The 21172-nt window shown below is 32.2% G+C and overlaps 1 pseudogene; it reads left to right on the plus strand.

The window, feature by feature from the left end:
- The window catches only part of LOC143387437 (zinc finger protein 280D-like), a 94930-nt pseudogene that overhangs the window by 65402 nt on the left and 8356 nt on the right, over positions 1–21172 (plus strand).

Here is a 21172-nt window from a genome sequence, read left to right on the forward strand (position 1 = left end):
CCTCTTGGGTTCTTTGCTTTCTGCATAGGTTGACAGTGAGCCTTGAATGCTATTTAATTTTGCAACACAAATTGTGGTCCATGGACCAAGGATCCTGTTAGAAATTCAGAATCCTAAATCCTACCCCAGACCTATTAAATCAGAATCTACATTTTTATCAAGACCTCCAAATGACTAGTGTACACAGTAAATTTTGATAAGCACTACTCCTGATTATAGGGCATATGAGGATATGATTTCCACCTACAGGACTTGCAATTTAAGGTAAAGAGAAAAATCATCCCAGTCATAAAGTACAATAGATTAGTACCATAAAAGCAATACCAATGCAAAGGGAGGACCACATTAGATACTGTAAATTGAAAACCATAGAGAATAAAATAATGCAATATTTCAAGGCGCTCTTCTCAGGTGCATTAGCAAACACAGAGCCTTCATTAAATGAGCTATCTGCAAAAGGTTGGTGAGCTCCCCACCAGCACACTGTGTTTAAATTACAGTGCAGGTAGACCCCAGCAAGACTCACATGATGAGATCCATATCTAACTCAAAGAGAAGATTTGCATAGTGGATGTAGAATCAGGATGTGGAGGTAACCTGCCCAAGTTCCCCAAATGAGAACCTCCAGGGTCCTGTGACCTTGGGAATGTTGCTTAAACCTCTCAGTTCCTGTTTGGGTAATGGAATATTAAGGTCCCTAACTTAGAGCTGCAAAGAGCAGACATTGAAGCAATCTCTGCAAAGCACTCAGAAGAATGCCTGCATAAACCAGCACTCAATAAAAATAACAATTACATCACGGAAAATTCTGAAATACATATGCAGTTGTCTTTTCAATAGTCACTGTTTTAGTCAGCTTTTTCGCTGATTGGACTAAGGGATCTGACCAGAGCAACTCTGGAGGAGGAAACGTTTATTTGTGGGCTCACGGTTTCAGAGGTCCACAGAAGGTGGGCTCCATTCCTCAAGGCTCAAGGTGAGGCTGAACATCTTAACAGGAGAATGTGGTGAAGGGAAGCAACTCACATCACAGTGATCAAGAAGCAGAGAGAGTAAATTTTTACTTTAAAGTCATCCAGGCTTCATGGTAGAGATGACAGATTTCCAGGTCTAAGAGATGACCTGTTGTTGGTGAGGGGTTACTGTGAGGGCTGGGGTTGTGGCTCACTGTAGAGCACTCATATATCACGTATGAAGCACTGGGTTCGATCCTCAGAACCACATAAAAATAAATTTAAAAAAAGGTATAGTTTCCAACTACAATTTAAAAACAAATTTTTAAAGTTGCTGTGAACAAGATTTGTATGTTAATTTTTAAAAATCTGATCCTGTCTTTTGTGTAAAAGAAAAAAAACAGAACAGCAAGTAATTGATTATATGCCATATATATATATATATATATATATATATATATATATATATATATATATATATATAGTAATTTATTACTCTAGGTCAACTTTAATTTCAAATTAGACATTTCTGGAGAATATAAACCTTGCAACATACTCTCTCATAAACTATTTTGTAGATTTCAGAAAATAATCAGGTGCTAAATATGACTCAGAATAACTTCTACTAAATGCCAGATTTTGTGTTTGGGACACAAAATAATCTGCATTTCTTATTAGGAAGACTTTTCTCTTTTATTTATTTTTGTGCATTATAACTTCTCATTGTTTGAGATCTTTCTCCAAGGAATCCTTCAAATAAGTGAAGAGTTTTGTTTGTCAAAATGGTGCCAGTGATACATATTAGTAGTAGTAAGAAGATACACATTTTGAGTAATTTTTCTAATAATGCTAGTTGTTTTATTCCCTACCATGTTTTTCTTCATTTATCCTTAAAGTAGAAAGTAGCATTTTTTTAAAAGAAGGAACTTAGTCTTGTAAAACTCCTTAGAAATAGTCTGAATTTCCTAAGTTTGAGCTCTCAGATATTATGTAATATTGCAAGAAGAATATAGGAACATAAATAGCAAAACCTTTCTTACCTCCCTTTTTATGTTGTATTTCTATTTCAATTATAATTTATTCTGAATGGAAGACTACAGAGATTCATGTTGTATTAGAGAACTAATCTATTTGTCCTAATTTTGCATGTGGGTGAAACCTCAACTCCTTAACATAGGTTAGTTATACCACTTATTTGTGGCCCATTTTACTTAGTATTTTTTTTCTTTGTATCTATTTTAGATTGTGTGTGTGTGTGTGTGTGTGTGTTTTCTTTTCAGATTTATAAATTGATAAGTAAAACAAAATAAGTAAAATGCAACCTTGAAAGAAATGTTATAAGTCTGTATTGGACCAGAAAGGCCCACTGTCCCTTGTAATACAGAGTGTTCCACCAGTTGTCTAACATTTCACATGTGGTAGAAGTGGATGTTGTTATCTTAGAAATGAAATAGGTGTATTAAGAGTTTAAAATTTTCTTATGTTGATGCCAGTTTAACACATAACACATATAGAAAACACTTAAGTTGTAAAAGAATTACCGCTTGTTAAAAAATATAACTTCTAGGTCTGGGGCTCTAACTCAGTGGCAGATCTCTTGCGTAGCATGTATGAGGCACTTGGTTCGATCCTTAGAACCACGTAAAAATAAACATAAAATAAAGGCATGCTGTCCTTCTACAACTATCAAAAAAATAGATAATATATTAACTTCTAGGCCCTATCTCTGGACATTGTAGCTTAGTTGTTCTGAAGTGAGGCCCAGGAATTAGCATTTTAACAAATATTATAATGCACATCTTCCTGAGCTTGCCCTTTAAGTAAAAACTATACAACTGAATGTTATGTGCAATAAATAAATAAAAGATAGAATTAGTTCTATCTTGTTGAAAAAGAAAAGGAAAAGCTCACATATGAACAAATTCCATATTAAAATCATTTTATGTGACATTGTGATTTTACTCCCGAAGAGGTAAGTTTCCTCTTCAGATATTTAGCATTCTAGGTTTTAAGATGTAAAAACACTTTTCTTTTATACCTAATGTAAAAAAGTGGATTTTTTTCTTTTCTTTCTTTCTTTCTTTTTTTTTTTAAGAAGGAAGATTAGTCTTATATATCTTTGCATTCAATACCTTTTCTAGTACTTTGAGTCTAAGAAATAGCAGGTTAGTAGGGTCAAAGTCTAGTTCCATTAAGGTCTTACAAAATTTTTTTGTGTTACTTGATAATTAAAAATATACATCAAGGCAAATGAAATATTTCTTTATGTACTCTCGAAATAGATGTGAAATGAATAATTTTGGACCAAGCAACAAATTATTATTAAATAGTTACACCTGAATAGATAAATTGCAAAGGAGTGGTTATTACATCTATAGCCAAGTCCTGTTTAAGGGTTTTCATTTCTTTTTGAAAAAAATGTTTTTTTGTTTATTAAGACAATAGTGTTTGTCATTTGAGATTTTTAGAATATGTATATGCTCCACAAATTTTTGGTGACTATTTTTCCAGATGTATTACCAAGCAGAGTTTTACATAGCCTGACCTTACTTGTAAACACAGAATAATTTTTGCTTTTTTTTTTTTAAACAAGGCTTCTAATTTTTTTCTTTCTCAGCATTGTTGTCCAGAAATGATAAATAACTTTTTGGGACTGGCTAAAACAGAATTTTCAAATACAGCAAATACAAATAAGACTATTGATTCAGAGAAAGGAAAATCGATCATGTTAGTTAATGACTTTTATTATGGAAAACATGAAGAAGATGCCCAGGAAGAACAGAAGACTCACACAACCTTTAAACGCTTCAGTTGCTTGAAAATTCTAAAAAATAATATTAGGTATGTAAATATTTATTTTTATTTCTATTTGAAAATTGAAATGCTACAAATATAAATGTTGTATCTTTAGGTTACATTTTCCTTTGCTATTCTAGATAAACAATTCTAATACTTTCTACTATAGACAAAGGCAGACTTTTTGTTTGTTTGTTCGTTGTTGAAAAGCTTTTGTCATTTCTTGTATTTTAGAATTTGACACCAGGATCTACTTATTTGTATTTCTTTCACATTTCTTAAGATGTACAAAGTTTATTTTAACTTAAAAGAAAAAAATAAGTTCATTTTGTTTTAGCAGTGAATCTTTTAGGTAGTTTACATTTTATTTTTCTTCAGTTATAGGAGAAAGCACTTCAAAAGTGTCCAGTTTTGAACTTCTTTATGCTAATCTTAATGCTCAAAGCTTTCAATTCATATTAAGAACATTTACCTAGTGGGAAAAGTGATCTATTTGGGGGGATGGGGTTACTAGGGATTCAATTCAGGGACACTCAACCACTGAGCCACAACCCCAGCCCTATTTTGTATTTTATTTAGAGATAGTGTCTCACTGAGTTGCTTAACACCTCGCTTTTGCTGAGCCTGGCTCTGAACTCGAGATCCTCCTGCTTCAGCCTCCCAAGCCTCTGGGATGATAGGCATGTGCCACCAAGCCCAGCCAAAAGCAATGTGTTTTAAAGATATACCATTTCTAGGAGATGTGTCTGCTTTGATTTTATAATTTGACACCTTTAACAATTAGAGATTTCATTCACAATGAAATTTTGAAGAGGTGTACACAAATGTTTTAAATTTTAGAAACTTACTTTGGAATTTTTGCATTACATGATATACTATAAAGATATCTTATGTAAGTGAGTAACAAGAATAAAATAACAAGATATATTGAATGGTATTTTTCATTGATTATATGGCATGACATTTATAGTATATAAGGTTACTTTCTACAATTTCATTATAAAAATTTTCAAATACTTATCAAAAATTTAAGTCTTATTGGACACTTCTACACTTACAACTTTTATTTTATTCTTAATATTTTACTGTACTTGCTTTATCATATTTTTCTTCCTTTGGACTATCTGACTTTTAAATTAATTTCAAAGTAAGTTGCAGATATCAGTGTACTTAGACAAGATATGTGTGTGTTTGTGTATACAAACATACATATATATGTGTATATTCCATTTACTCTTTATAACTATCACCTGTAGCATTTTTAAGCATGTACTTACACGTCTGGGCCCAGCATTTATTTGTTTTCTTGTCTTCTATGATATGCTCCTATAATAATCATTAATGGTTGCTTTATGGTAGAACTTTTTCCAAGTTCTTTCCCATATCTTATATCATATGAATTTTCTCATTGTTTTACCTCCTTTGTGACACTGTTAACTGCCATCAAGAACTAGTGGTCCCCATTCTTTAACAAAGGGGAAGTTGTGTTTTGACATATAACACTGAAACAGTACTATAATAGAACTCTACCACCTATTTACATATTTTTACCATTTTAATAGTAAAATATGTCAGAAATCATGTTAATAGATGCAATGAGGGCTGGGGTTGTGGCTCAGTGGTAGAGCGCTTGCCTAGCACCTGTGAGGCCCTGGGTTCTGTCCTCAGCACCACATAAAAATAAATAAATAAATAAAAAGTATTGTGTCCAACTACAACTAAAAATATATATATTTAAAAAATAGATGCAATGATAAGCATGGAAGTGTGATTAACTGATTTAAGCTCCTTGTTCAAATTAAATATGACACATATCATATTACAAATTATTTGAGCAACAAGTTTTTTTTTTTTGCTTTTAAGATTAGCCATTTCCATTTCATATCAAACATGAAAATGGGAAATTCCTTTTTTCAGGAATTATTTCAGGAGACATAGGTCTATGTTATCAGAATATTTAGAAATTTTCAGCATGCTCCGTTTGATAACATCCAGTGATTAAGCATTTAAAATATATTGGTTATCTGATAAATGTAACCTTAAAGTAAAGTACCTCATAACCAAAATTATGTGTATTATATAACATTGCTTTTAATTTTTCCAGTAAAGCTGGGAAGGCAAATTATTTTTCAAGGATGGTAAGAAACAAACAGCTCAAGATTTCTACTCTGTTCTGTTATTATCATACTGTGATATTAGTATTTTACCCCTTACTTATCAATGAAAATAGGTATATTTCATTCTGTGAACATGATTCCAAAAAATTTGCCCTTTTAGTTTCTCCCATTTCCATCTGTTCATTTGAAAAATATGAACTCCAGATTGGGCTTATTTAATAATTGAGAAAAATAACTAGCTGATTAAAGGATCCTTTATATAAATATACTTAAGTGCTTATGATTTTGAGCTAAAAGATATTGGCTTTGCATATGTAAATACTTAACCAAGACTAGGACTTTTCTGGTAGGTGTTGTAGAGCTTGTGTTAAAGCCAAAGAAGAAAGATATTTTAAGGTGTATCATAACTTGCTGTAAAGAGTAGCGTGGTAGAGGTGTAAAAAAAGAGTTATATGTTATAACCTTCTTGATGATAGTTATCCAGATTGATGACATTATCATCAATGTTAATATTTGCAAGATTATTTCTTATAGGGCTTCAAAATGAGTAATTGTAAATAGCTGACCAGTCCAAAAATTGTTGTTTTGATTGAATAACTTTTATTTTCAAATTCAGCAAAAAGCTTCAGTAAGCTCTTCTAAATAAGTATTCTCATTTATACTACACTCTCTGCTGTTGAAGGTCATAGTTTCTTTTCATAAGGAGCCTTTTAGGGAAGCTGAAATAGCAGAATGTAAAACTGAAAAATGGACGTTTTTTATAAAGGGCACAGTCTGCAAGTTAAAATAAACAGTATGTGCTAACAGTAAGCCAGTATCATTAAAAAAAAGTTCTTGTAATTTTAAGCATTTAAATTGCTATTACATGCATTTAGAAACCAAGACACAAGTAAAAATACCAGTAATTTGTCTTTTAAGCAGCTGGAATCTATTATATGTCTTCACAGTCTTAAAAGATTTCTCTCATGACTCTAGCTGCTTTTGGTGCTAGGGTTTCCTTTCTTTCAGTGTTTTATTTTAAACTAAAAATAGTATTTAAGGTATAAAAAACAAGCCTGCTCTTTTACCTTAAATTTTTAAAAATAATCTGAAGTAATGATTGAGTTAGAAAATGAGTGATATTTTGATTATTTTTAAATAAATTTGAAAAAATTCACTGAAAAGGCAATATTTAAAATATACTCTTTTCTAGAAGACTTTTAAGACATTTTGGATTTTGAGTAATACTTGGTATTTTTGAGATTAAGACTCAGAGATTGGTGAGATTTTGTTTTTTAATCTGAATTTTTGCACCTGTTGACAATCATTTATAGGTTTATGAACCACATGAAACATCATTTGGAACTTGAGAAGCAGAGCAGTGAAAGCTGGGAAAACCACACCACCTGCCAGCACTGCTACCGTCAGTTTCCCACACCATTTCAGCTGCAGTGTCACATTGAAAGTACACATACGCCCCATGAATTTTCTAGTAAGTTGCAGTTTCATTTAAATGTTGAATATTATTGAATTTGAAGATAGAAACTCTGAGAAAACCTGAGTAACTCTGTAAGAAAAATAAGAAATAGACTCTGGAATTTGGGGGCAAAATGGAAAAATTAAGTTTTAACTTTTAGAAATTTTGAAATAAAATTCGTTACTAAAATTAAAGTCCCTCTGGCAAGTAATTAATTATAGTAATTGCCTTGGCATAATCTGGGCATTACATATTGGGGATTCAGAAGCCTCAAATCATATATATCAAATGCAAAATCAGTGTTCTTCATTTAAACTTTAAGTAACTACGGTTGTAGTTAAAATCAGATTTTGAAGCTAAGTAGCTTGAGTTTAAATACCAGATCCTCCTTTTGTTATAGCTATAAGAATTGAGACATGAACTCTTGAAAAATGAGAATAATAGAAATGCCTTCCTCATATGCTGTTATAGGAATCAAGTGAGTTAATTTAGGTGAAGTGTTTAGGAATGTGCTTGGCAACCAGTTAACAAACTATATGATTGATCACTTCTGCTGCTGCTGCTGTTACTACCACTATTTATATAAATTTGTAAAATAATTTTTTATATCTTAAAATGTAATACCGTTTCCCCCCTCTCACTTTTAGCCATTTGTAAAATCTGTGAATTATTATTTGAAACAGAACATGTTCTTTTACAACATATGAAGGATAATCATAAACCCGGTGAAATGCCATATATCTGCCAGGTACATACACATTTTTATTGTGTTCTTTTAAGTGGTGTGTTTGTGTTTTAACTACAAGATTTAAGCCCATTAACCCAGAGGTCAATACATTTTTTTTCAGGAAATATTTCAGGTTTTGATGGTTTACTGTCATTGTTGGAAATTAGCAACTCTGCCATAGTAGTACAAGGGCATGTTCCAGTAAAATTTTATATATAGACATTGAAATTTGATTCCATAGAACTTTCATGTGTCATAAAATATATCAGTGTTTTATTCTTTAATCATTTAGGTAAATTGATTACCAAAATTAAAGTCCCTCTTATAAATAATTTATTAGTGGAAGGCATAACTCATTCATTATATGAGGGGTAGGCAGTGATCTGCATTTGGCCCACAGACTGTTGCTTGCTTACATCTGTGGTAGTCAAAGAAGAGCCCAGCTAGACATACAGATGGACATGTCTTACCATATAGGGAAAAATGTAGGTGTATACAAGGGAAATTTGAAATGCTGTTAGTTATAAAGAACCCTAGCTAATGTTTTGTGACCAGTATTTTTCCAGAATTTGAAGGAATAGGAAGACAAAAAAATAAAAGATTGATTGCCACCACCATAGTGTGGGGTCCATTTACAATCTAAAGAAGAGTGCTGTTTTTGTAGCAGAAAAAGCACTTTATAGGACAGGAGGTGCCAAAATTTGAAAATTTCAGTCAAGGCAGTGATAGATGAACGATCTGCTAAAAAGCACATAACCTAGTTATGTTTTGAGAAGAATTCTTTAATTTTGAAAGATAATTTCTGGTTTTTTTTTTTTTGGTGCTTCTGTTAGTGGAATTTTTGGGTGTATAGGCATCAGCAAGAGTAGTAGTACACAGTGTTCTTCTAAACAAATGATCCATAATTTGCTTTGTAATTGCACATCAGTTATAAATTTTTGAATCAAACAAAACCTTCTTTCTATTTCTAGGTTTGCAATTATAGATCATCATCATTTTCTGATGTGGAAACTCACTTTAGAACATCCCATGAAAACACTAAGAACTTGCTGTGTCCTTTCTGCCTCAAAATTATTAAAATCGCAACACCCTATATGCATCATTATATGAAACATCAGGTGAGATTTTCTAATTCCTGTTTGTTCATATTATCTTAGTGAAAAAACAGGTTAAGTCTTGAAACACTGATTAGTTTTATTCTGCAAATGAAGCAGAGTTGTTCCAAATAACCCAATTAAATTTATAATTTATGTTGAATTATTTGTGAAACTTCCAGTTCTTTCCTTACCTCCTTTCCAGTGATGGTGTAGACCATAAATAAAGACCATAAATAAAATTGTGAAAAATGATTAGAAATAGGCAACCAAGGATTGAGGGGGGAAAAAAAAACAAGAGAGAAGGTGAGTGAAATAAGCAAGTGGCAGATAGTAAGGTCCTAAGAGTAGATCTGGGAATGATTTTGAAGGAGTTTTCAAGAAGCAGGATGGGGGGAATATTACTTTGAACTGAGGAAAAAAAAAAGATTGTGGATACATACCTTGTTTTCCTATTCCTTTTCAAACTTTATTTCCACTTTCTAAAGCTCTGTTATTATGAGAAAATGTGTTTTCATTGACCTAGGTTCATCCTTCACAGCTACAAGGCAAAGGAAGCTGTTGATGGATTGATGTATGAATTCTGCCAGAGAACTGTGTTTAGATCCTAACTTCTTTCCTGGATTACTTCTGCCAGTTCTGCTGTGTAATTTTTGGAACTCAGCATTAGTGCTTGGAATTCTGATGTTATGCTTATTGTGTTTTTTTTTTTTTCCTGAAGAACTTAAATTATCCCTGTTTATGCTAAAAATGTTGATACACCAGTGTTTTTGTCAAAATCAGAACCTAATGGATTTATTGCACCTGATCATATAATCAGGTTTTTCCAACTCATTAAGCATTTCCGTATTATGAATTAAACTGGCACACCAATTTATTCACCATTGGTACTCACCTTGCTATGAGATGCAGTTGTTAGATAATCATGAAATCAGGTAGTAATTTTTAATTGGGAAAGATGATTAAAGTAGCATTTCCAAATGAATTTGGGATCGCTGGTGTTGTGACTGGGATACCACTCATCCTTGAGACGTTCTGGAAAGATCTTTTATTTGATGGTCCCCCAACAGTATTCCAACAGGTGTTAATAGGGGTTCTCTCAGTATTGTCACTGGTAAATCAATTTGGTAAATGCCTGGATTTAAAAAATTAAACAGTTTTGTTTGTCTGTTTATTAAAACAGGACTTCTCAGAGCTTTTAATATGCTAATGGACATTGTAAATCTCCAAGCAAAAGATATAGTATGTATCATTTCCCAAACTTATTTGACCACTGAACACTTTATTTGAACATACCTATTAACATTTCTTGATAAAGAGTTTGGGAAACATTGTCCTTCGTATTCTGTATTTCATCTTTAGCCTTTAATTTTAAAAGGGAGAGTAAGGTATAAACTATTTTATTTTGAGGCTTTTTAATGTAACTTTCCCCAGATGCTTTACTAAGCTCTACATTGAGTTATAGACATGAAAATAATGATAAGATGTGTGGATCCAGTGTGTGGGGTGTACAATGTATTCTATTTATTTTTTGTGGTGTAGGGCATTGAATGCAGGACTTTGCACATGCTGAGCATGTGCTACTAAGTTGTGTCACCAGCCTAGGCTATGTTATTTAAAATCAAACCTTCATGCCTGGAGCCATCTTGACTTGCCATGGGTTCCTAACTTTTAATTTTTTTTTTGTTTGGGTGTGACTGGGAAGTAGATAGCCAGCAGTAAAGATAGGGCAATCTATTAGTAAGAAAGAAGGATCATCAGGCATCCTCCAATGTATTTATAATATGTATATTTATTTATGAAAGACTGGGAAACCTTCACTGAGTAGAATTATAAACTTTTAACAGATGACAGTACAATATCAGGTAATAAAAATTGTTGATTCTGTGTCTCATTTTATTATGTTGAAGACCTCACTTGTAATTGTTTCTTTAAAAGATTATATTGTTATGTCTTGAGTAATTTTAGAGCAAACAACCGAGTTTATATGACTTTTATAAAATAATTTAAGAATTTCTGATATATTAAAAAAGCTTATTAGATAAAACAATAAGCAGTTAACATATAGTAATCACCATATGGTATCAGGGTACTTAATCCTCAAAACCTATATATGTTTTATAAATGAGGAAACAGGGTTTTAGTGAAAGTAACTTGCCTAATGTTGCATTGTCTCATAAAAGGCAAAGACAGAACATGACTTTAGAGCACTAGTTTTTACTGCTGTCACAGAGTTGATTTTACATTGGCATTAGATCTAAAGGTAGAAATTACATATAGTAAGAATTACCCTTAAATCCCTCAAGACTATCAAAAAATTCAGTACAGTTATTTTTCTATACTCTGAATAGATCATTATATCTTTGATTGAACATTGTTGTTATTAAAAACTGTGATACCGTATCTTCATCACCCTTAGCACATTAAAATGCATATGTACATAACATCAGAGATGTATAAGACTTGAGTCCACCTCAGGGAATTATAGATTGATGTTTCCTGTCTCAGGATTTTGGATAAATATGCATTTAATGAAGTAGCAGTCATTTGAACTAGTTAAATTGTACCTGCCGCTCATGTATTTTTCTGCATTAGTCTCTTGCTTTCTGCTTCACGATTTAGTCATCCAACATATATTTATTTAGGATGCCTTACTGTATGTCAGGAACTGTATATAGCAGTGTGATTTAGGAATTGGTACTGAAATGGAGAAAGACAATAAATTTGTGTGAATGTGTGTTTGTATATGCTGGTGATAAGTATTGTGGGTAGGAAATAAATGTGGAAAATAAGGAGTGCCAAGCACTGGGGAGGAGGGTTTGCTCTTTTATATACAGCATGGGCATTAAAGGGCCTCTTCAAAGGAAATTAAGGAGTAAGCCATGTGGGAGAGGTAACATTATGTAGGCAATGAAGTGATTATAAACCAGAGTTACTAATAAGATTGGCAAGGAGGCCATTGAAGCTGGAGCAGAGTTAACTAATAGAAGGATGAATTGTAGGAGATAAGGTTGTAGCAATAGAATGCAGGCCAATTTGTGTGGACCCAGAGTCAGGACTTTGGAAAGCTCCTGGAAGGTTTTAAGTGAGAGACCTAGCATATTTCAAGAATTACCAACAACCATGGAGAGAATAGATCACAGGGCAGAAAAAGACATGAAAGAAAGATAGAAGTTTTTTTTTTTTGTTTTTTTTTTTTAAACCATAATCTGGGGAACTTGCCCCAGTATGGTAGCAGTGGTTGGAGGTAATGACAAATAGGAATGTTATCAGTAGTCTTGAAAGTGAAGTTGGCAGTTTTATTAATGTGTTAAAGAGAGGGGGGGCAGGAGGGGACACTGAGTTTTTTGTCTTAAGCATTTATAAGAATGGAGTTTTAATATTCTAAGCTATGGAGAAAACTGAGCAAGGAACAGATTTAGGATGGTAGGAGAGAGATATAGGAAACCTAGAGTTTAGTTTGTCCATAGAGAAGCATATAAGATGTCAAGTAATATTGCCACATAAGCATTTGGGTAGGTGGTATTTCAAATCATGAAGCTGGATGAGGTAACCTAGTAAGTGATTCTAGTAAAGAGTTCTGGGAAATGAATTCTAGTGAACTTTTGTTCTGTCCTGTTGTCTGGTATCTGTTTCTTAGCCAAGTTTTTCTCTCTTTTTTCCTCCTCTCTTTGAATACTTTATAAGTGAATTTGTGTTAAGTTGCTTATATCTATGATATAAGATAGTGCACTACACTGCTAGTCTTAAGATACAGTTAAAATTATTCAAACATGTTGTTCTTACATATTGCTTTGGACATTGTGAAGAACTATTTTCTATTTTTTAAATTTTAATTGACATATAACAATTATACATATTTATTGGAAATAGAGTTATAATTCAATACATGTTTACAATGTATAAGTTCAAATTAAGGTAATTAGCATTTCCCTCAAACAGTTTTATCATTTGTGTTGGGAACATTCACATAACTCTCTTCTAGCTCTTTATAATAATATATAAATTATTATAAACATAGTCACCCTGCCGTGCTGTTGGACACTAGAACTTATTCTTCCTATCAAAGTGTTTTGTTTTCCAGTGTCTGATCTCCCTCATCCCTATCCCTGCACCCTTCCTAGCCTCTAGTGACCACTTTATATACTTCCCATGAGATCAACTTTTTTATCTTGAATGTATGAGTGAGAACATATGATTTTTGTGGGGGGAGGGTACTGGGAATTGAACCCAAGTAAACTTCACCACTGAGCTATATCCCCAGCCCTTTTCATTTTTTGAGACAGGGTCTTGCTAAGTAGCTGAGGCTGGTCTCAAACTTGAAATCCTCTTGCCTTAGCCTTCCAAATTCTGGGAATACAGGAATGAGCATTACACCCAGCTGAATATGTGATATTGTATTTCTATGTCTGGCTTTTTTTTTAATGAAATGTTTGCTGTGTGCTAGTAACTTTGCTAGATACTTCTCTGTATATTACCTCAGAGAAGTATTACCTTAAATTTTATGAAGAGTTGGTTGTATTTAAAGGGAAATAGTGATGTATCTGGCAGAGATACAGCTTTGAAGAAGATATTTTGCATGTGCTATTCTAAATTTCTATATACTATAAGCATATGTATATGAAATATATTTTTATATTATTGAGAATAAATGTGTAAAGGTTTCAGTTGATATTATACAGTAGGAAGAACACTGGATCAGGGAGTCTAGCATTGTTATTATCTAGCTATGGGAGAGGGACTTAGATTTCTCTTGGGTTCTATTTCCCATCTGTAGAATGTGATAGGACCAGGATATTAGGAGGAACTCAGGGAGTTTTCAACTGAAACATAGGTTATGATCAGTTATATTTTATGCCTCCATATCTATGTTGTCCAGTGTAGTAGCCACTGGCCACAATTACCTGTGTAAATTAATTAAATAAAATTTAAAATATTTAGCTCCTCACTTTCATTTGACACGTTTCAAGTGCTCAGTAACCATTATATGGCTAGTAATTACCATGTTGAACAGGAAAGCTCTAGAGCATTTCGTTATTGCAGGAAGTTTTATTGGACAACATTGCTTTATATAACCATTTTTGTAACTTAACCTTTGAAATATCTAGTTAGATTTACTTGAGTTTAGAGGGTGTAATTTACTTTACCAACTTGTCAAATGATTGAAAATAGCAAAATTTTAAAATGATTTTGATATTTTCTAAAATTAAAACATGTTTAGCTCATTTTCATAGTATCATGTTTTTAAATAATTTAAGTTTATAATTAAAAGCTTTCATACATTTGGTATAACTTCTATTTGAACCTGTTAATAGAACTTTTATGTTTGACTCTATATAGTAACAAATACATTTGATAGTAATATAAGTTTTAAAAAATACTATCTATGATAAGAAATTATAAACTTTAATTAAAATTAAGTTAGAGTAGTTCCAGGACACAGAATTTTGTGGTTATAAAAGTTATTTTTCCTTTTTTCTGTTTCTCAATAGAAAAAAGGAATACATCGTTGTGCAAAATGTAGACTGCAATTTTTGACATGCAAAAAGAAAATGGATCATAAGACACAGCATCATCGAACATTTATAAAACCTAAACAACTAAAAGGATTGCTCCTGGAACAAAAGTGAGTTCAAATATGTTATTTTTTAACATTTTGTATAATAAAAATTAGCTCTAACCTGGTTTTATCTATTAAGTATGACTTTTTAAAAATGACTTCATATTTTTATTGACTAATTTTAGATTTCATTGTTTTTATGCTTAGAAAGGAAAGCTTTAACCATTGAGTTCAGTGGTGGGTACTATGTTGAAATGGCATTCCTTCATTAAAAGTATACCTAGTTTAACTGTTCCTTGGATCAGGGGGTTGTTTCAATATTATATAGGCTATTTTTGAACTATGTCAGTTTTAGAAGCTAAACTCTAAGAGACTTGATATCAGGAATCTTATTTTATTTATCTTTGTATTCCCAGTGTGTGGCATAGTGCCTTGAATGCCAAAGGTTCTCAGATGTTTGTTGAAATTGTTATCATTTAGTCTACTCTCAGAGAAGCAAGTACTGCTGCTGGACAGCATTGTATTTTAAGTGAGCAAACACATGTCTGACTGCATACTGATGATTGTAATTTGCTTTTCCGTTTTTGCCTTATATACATCTGTTTTCTCTAACTTCTTTATGTACAGTCAGCTCTTAAATATTTGCTCCAGTGGAGGGAAACAGAGGCATGGATAATCCAAAGTGAAATAACCCCCAAAACATTTATATTTGGCTTTGGGTACTTACCTTTGAATGTGGGTATGTCTGGTACTTGAATTAAATAAAATAATATAAAGCCATGCTCTGAAGACTTAGAGCAAGAGAAGCTATCCAGCATTCTTCCCTGCAAACCATTCATTTCATGCTGGAACTAGACATGCAGAACACTAATGTAAGCAGTGCAGTCCTCTCTCATTTTTCCCCTTAATAATAATAATAATATTAATGATAATGATACTAAATGTTGTTACGACATCTTAGAATGAGGCTTTGAGTGTACTTTTCATACATTGTATTATTTAATCCATACAATCATTCAGTGAGTAGAAAAGGGAAATAGGGCCCTGTATTTTAGATATGAAGAAGTTTAAAGAGGATATCTTATTTACTCAAGATTACATGGCTTGGAAGGCATAATGTGAGATTCAACCTCAGTTCTTTTGATTCCTGACCTAGTGCTTTTGTATAATACCTAAGCACATGTTTCATAGGACTTCATCATAGTCTGTTCCTCACATGCATGAGGAGAGTATAGTCAAGTGATCAATGAGAATGTTGGTAGGCAATTGACCTTTCTATTGTCAACTAAGAGATATAATTGAATATTTTCTATTTTGAACACTAAATGATAAATTTTGTGTTAGTTCCCTTTAAGAGAAGTCTCAATATTAAATTCTTCACACAGTGGAAAAAGTTGATTTAACTCTTTCTTATAACATTTTATAAGTATAAATCCAGGATAATGAGCCCATAAAGGAGAGGTCACATTTACTATAGATCTATTTGTTTTGTAGTTATGAAAGGGTGAGATCAGTCGGCCTTTCTAGAGTTATTTTTCAAGCTTTGTGAAACTTAGACATATATATGAATTTTTTAAAAATTATGTCACAGCATAAAAATAGCTATGGAATCTGCTCTTTTGATAGTCATACAATTTTTATTAACTCCTAATTACTCATTAATAACTGTGTTTAGACATAACTGATTTTACATTAAGTGAATAAATATCAAATTTAACTTTATTTATTTGTTTTGAACATTTGGAGTAAATAAGACTAAATACAATTGCAGTTTATGTGTACTCTTTCAAAATACTTGAAGTTTAAATGGTTTTTGTACAGTGATATTTTAATAGTAATATAGTGATTTTTTTTGAAGTAAATATATTCTGCATTCTTGTAGGTTACTATTCGAGCTTCAGTTGAACCTCTTCAGTCATGATCTTCACCTACACCTTCCATTAATGCAAGCACTTCTACCCTTCAGCTCTCACCTCCAAGGACTAAAAATATAACTGCTAAAAATCCCACAAAATCGAATACAAGTAAACCTAATACAACCAAATACAATGCAAATAAACCTAATGGAAATAAGCCTAATGGAAGTAAATCTAAATACAAATAAAAAATCTCTAATATGCAAAAGAAACAAAGTACATTGGCTAATAGCAATAAAAAAATCAAAGTTAATACTGCATTGAGGAACTTAAGGTGATGTTTTATTCCTAATATACAATACCAATTTAAATTTAAGTATAAAAACATTATACTTTAGTTAATTAGAATAGTAATATGGCTCTTACTGATTACTTTTGTTTTAAAATATATTTATACCATTTTCTTTGTGTCTCCACAAGGTGTTGTCGAGGCATTCGCAAGTGCATTGAGTGCTGTTCTGAAATAAAAGATTTTGCAAACCATTTTCCTACATATGTCCACTGTAGCTTTTGCAGATACAATACTAGCTGTAGTAAAGCCTATGTAAATCATATGATGAGGTAAGAAGAGTTAAACCTGTAAATTGACAACTAAAATTATAGTACAGGAAGTTTTTGTTTTGAAGCAAAGTTATCCCTATTAGAAACTAGTTTTTCTCCTCAAAGAGCCAAAAGGACCTAGCAGTAAGGAACTTCTAAGATACTATCTGATGTTATTTTCCAACATAGTAATTCAAGTAATTACTGGTCTTAAATTGTAAGAACGGTTAATTAAACTAATAAAATTACGATAGGTTTGTTGGAAAAATAATTATTCTGTTTTTTATTTTTCCCTATAGGTATTTAAAAATGGTGATTTTCAAATAAAACTTTAAGTGTTTTAAGCTTATTTAGCATACAAATAAATGTCCTCATTAGGAATATCCTCTTCAAATTAGTCACTTTGAGAGAAGCTGTCGTTTTGTGATGAAATCCAGTGATTACTGCTTCTGCTCATAGAGGAATAGCTGTACCTAAATTTATTGATAGTTGAAACTATTAACCTTTTATTCAACTAGTAGCTGTAGCTTTTTAATTAATAGCTAACATTATTGGAGGATTTTCAGTGATGTTAGGAACTTCATTGAATCTGGTTTTCTTTCTATGGTCCTTCATCTGTCAGGCCATCTATACATACATTTGTTCAGTGAAAAGGAGAGACTATTCTGGTTATGATGCCACCGTTGGAATTCTTTTTCATTAATTCATTTAATTTATGTTTTTTAAGTACCTATCATTATACTATGCTAAGAAACCCCTTCAGAACCCACATTATTTTCATTTGTATTTCTTTAATAGGAGAATATTTTATTCTATCAGGGTGGATTTTTATCTTTAAAAATAGTTATTCCATTATAAATGTGATATACTGCTTATTCATAGTGAGTTTGTTCCATTTAAATAAACATTAGAATTAATGTATAACTGAGTTTCTTGGAGATCATGACATAACCTCTATTTTACTTTCTTATCATTATGAGATACTGCTTTTCCAGAATTCTCCTACCTTTCATGGCAACTTTAGCCCTTCTCTCTCAGTTTTTCTGCCTTGATGATTGGCCTACCTCCTGGTGTTTTGGCTTCTTTAGTGCCAGCACTTCACATCAGCTTTTAAGTTTTGGGTCCTCTTCATTTCTAGTCTCATCCTATATACTCTTCATTCCTTCTGAATTCTTATTACTCCATGATGTTCAGAGTTTTGACTCTTTTTGCCAGTCTAGCAGCATTCATCTAAATTTATAGTCATCGTGGTCCTCTGTTTCGAATCCTGTTCTTTTCTTTGTCTTCTACATTTTTATTCATGCTCACCTAGCATAAAAGCCAGTTTAAGTTTTCAGCCTCTTCCCCTTTCTATCTTTATGTATGCTCAATTCTAGAATACAAGAGTTTATTTATTCATTCTGACTTTATAATCTTTAACTTTGATTAAGACCTATCTCTTTATTTTTCTTTTTAAAGACCTCCTTATTTTTACCTACAGTGTTTGTTTAATCCTTTTTCAGTACCCTAAAGATTTTATTTTCATCTTTCAGTTGTTAACCCAACTTATTAATTGCTCAATTGAAGGTCATCTTTTTCATTTTTCCTAAAAGCTAGCTCTTTTCAACTCCAAATATTTTTCTTCATCCAGATATTAATCTCAGAAATTAAGCTTGTCCCATTTCTCCATAGCCAGTTCTATCTTTTATCTCCTTCAATTCATCATAAACTAATTCACTTAAATTGTATCTTCATCCCTATCTCACTATTGGTCTTCTGCTTATAAAAACTTTCAAGGTTTTGTTTCTTTAATTTTAGGATGAGGGAGCTGTGTCCTTCCTGCATATTTTCTTTATTTCTTGTCTGAATTTTTCCATCAACATTTTTCAAAATGTTTGTTACCAGCTTAATTGTGACTCATTTCTTTACCATTTTGAGTATCATCCCTACCTATCAACTAACACTGACCCTTTAAAGATTATTGTATCATGTACTTATCACCACACTTTTCCTCTTTTTTCATTCTTTACTCCTTAACTTTATTTTTAACGTTGTTGTCACTCACTTTTGAAACGTTTCTCTTTAGTCTCTATTAAGAGGTTAATACGATTTTTCTTCTTTTTAGGTAACACCTCTCTTTCATTGCCTGTCTCCAACTGTTTATAGTCCCTTTCTTAGTAATTTTAGCACTTGCACTTTCAGCTTTCAACTTGAAATCTTAGAATTTCAATCTTTTGTTTTTCTAAGATCCAAATCTGTGTTTCTAATTATTTTGTAGATGCTTTTACCCTAGACCCACTGGCACCTCAACAGAACAACAACAACAACAACAACAACAACAACAAAAGCCAAATATTATTATCTGTCTCAGATTCACATTACTACCATCCCAACTTTTTAAGTTCCATCTCTTTCAGGGCACCATTTTGTGTGAATGTTTAGCTCCAGCTAGAAATAATTTACTGCTCCAAGTTTCTGAAACTCAAGAAGTTCTTTGGATTCACTGTGCATCATGGCTTCCTGAGATTGCCTCCCAACCACTGCAATATCTGATACTCCTATTGCTCTAAACCAGGGCCCATTATATTTTCCCCTAGTATACTTCTGGGTAGAATGCTAATCTCTTATTCTGTTCAAAACACAAAGCTACCTAAGGATGTCTTTTATTTTGCCCTTAATTTCTAAAGGATCAAATTGGAAAGTATTTTGTGTTTCTTAAACTAAGGTTCATCTGGCCTTCCTTATCCCATTTATCATAGGTTTCCTTCCTGTCCTGAAGAACTTCCAAATCCATTATATCTCCAACCATTTGCAGTTGGCTCAAGACATTCTTCTTACCCTTTTGCAAACCACCCAAACCTGCATTTTATTGTCATCACATATACTCCTTATTCATTGTTAGCTCCTTTCTCCTTTTTTTTGTTTTGTTTTTCCTTTATTGATACTGTCGTTTCCTTTGCCTTCTCACTGAGTAGCACAACCTTATTTCTACTTATTGCAGATACTTGATCTAGGTTTGAAGTTTTTATGAAGGGAAGCTTCATTTCTCCAAAAGATGTGTACATTCAGTTCTTACCCTATACCATACCAACTCTGTAGCCTTTCAAGTAGTCTTTTTCTTTCTGGTCTCATACCTACCCAGTCTTCTATAAAGAGACACTGATCCTCATAAGTTGGCTAATCTTTTCTAAAGTATTTTTCTTCCCATACTTATTTTATATAGTAGTTTTTTCTTATTCTTTATTAGTCCCCATGACACCCTGTCCTTCCCTCTCAGTTCATCTTTCAAATGTCTGGTCAATTCTTTTGAATTGTGTACCATTCATCTGATCTGCCTTTCATTTTGTTTGTGTATGTAGAATCTCCTTGAGAAGTGGTCTTTGTATTTATCATATCACTTACTACTTTATAAACTATAAATGATAATCATTATTTATAATTAGAAGAGGCCCCAAACGTAATCTCAAAGAAGAGATTAAAAAATCTTGAAGCTGTTGAAACATCTTTAAAGTCAGACTGTTTGAAGGAAACAGATCATTAACTTCATAATTATAAATTATTTTTTAAAAATAGTATTACTGGGGTCAGTTTTTTGAATTATTGTACTTTGCTAATAGCTTGTAAGTGGTAATCGAAATCACCTGAGAAAGTAAAAATTAACTACTATATAATCTTACTGTTATTCCTCAAAAAAGATATATGAGACAACTTTTTCTTCTACATGTAAGAGAATTAAGTTAATGGACATTACTAATATCTCTTTTTAATAGTATTTATATCACCCAGATTCATTTTCACAAATACTGATTATTACATACTAGGAAGGTACAGTTTGTGTTTTAGTCAAAAGACCTGACAAGAACAATTAGAGAAGGAAAAGTTTATTTTGGAGCTCATAGTTTTAGAGGTCTCCGTCTGTAGCTGGTTGACTCCATGGGCCTGGGCCTGAGATGAGGCAGAATATCATGGTGGAAGCAAATGGTGGAGGAAAGCAACTGGGAACATGGCATCAGGAAGGAGAGGCAGAGCACTCT

The sequence above is a fragment of the Callospermophilus lateralis genome (assembly GCF_048772815.1).
Source record: "Callospermophilus lateralis isolate mCalLat2 chromosome 11 unlocalized genomic scaffold, mCalLat2.hap1 SUPER_11_unloc_2, whole genome shotgun sequence".
NCBI lineage: Eukaryota > Metazoa > Chordata > Mammalia > Rodentia > Sciuridae > Callospermophilus > Callospermophilus lateralis.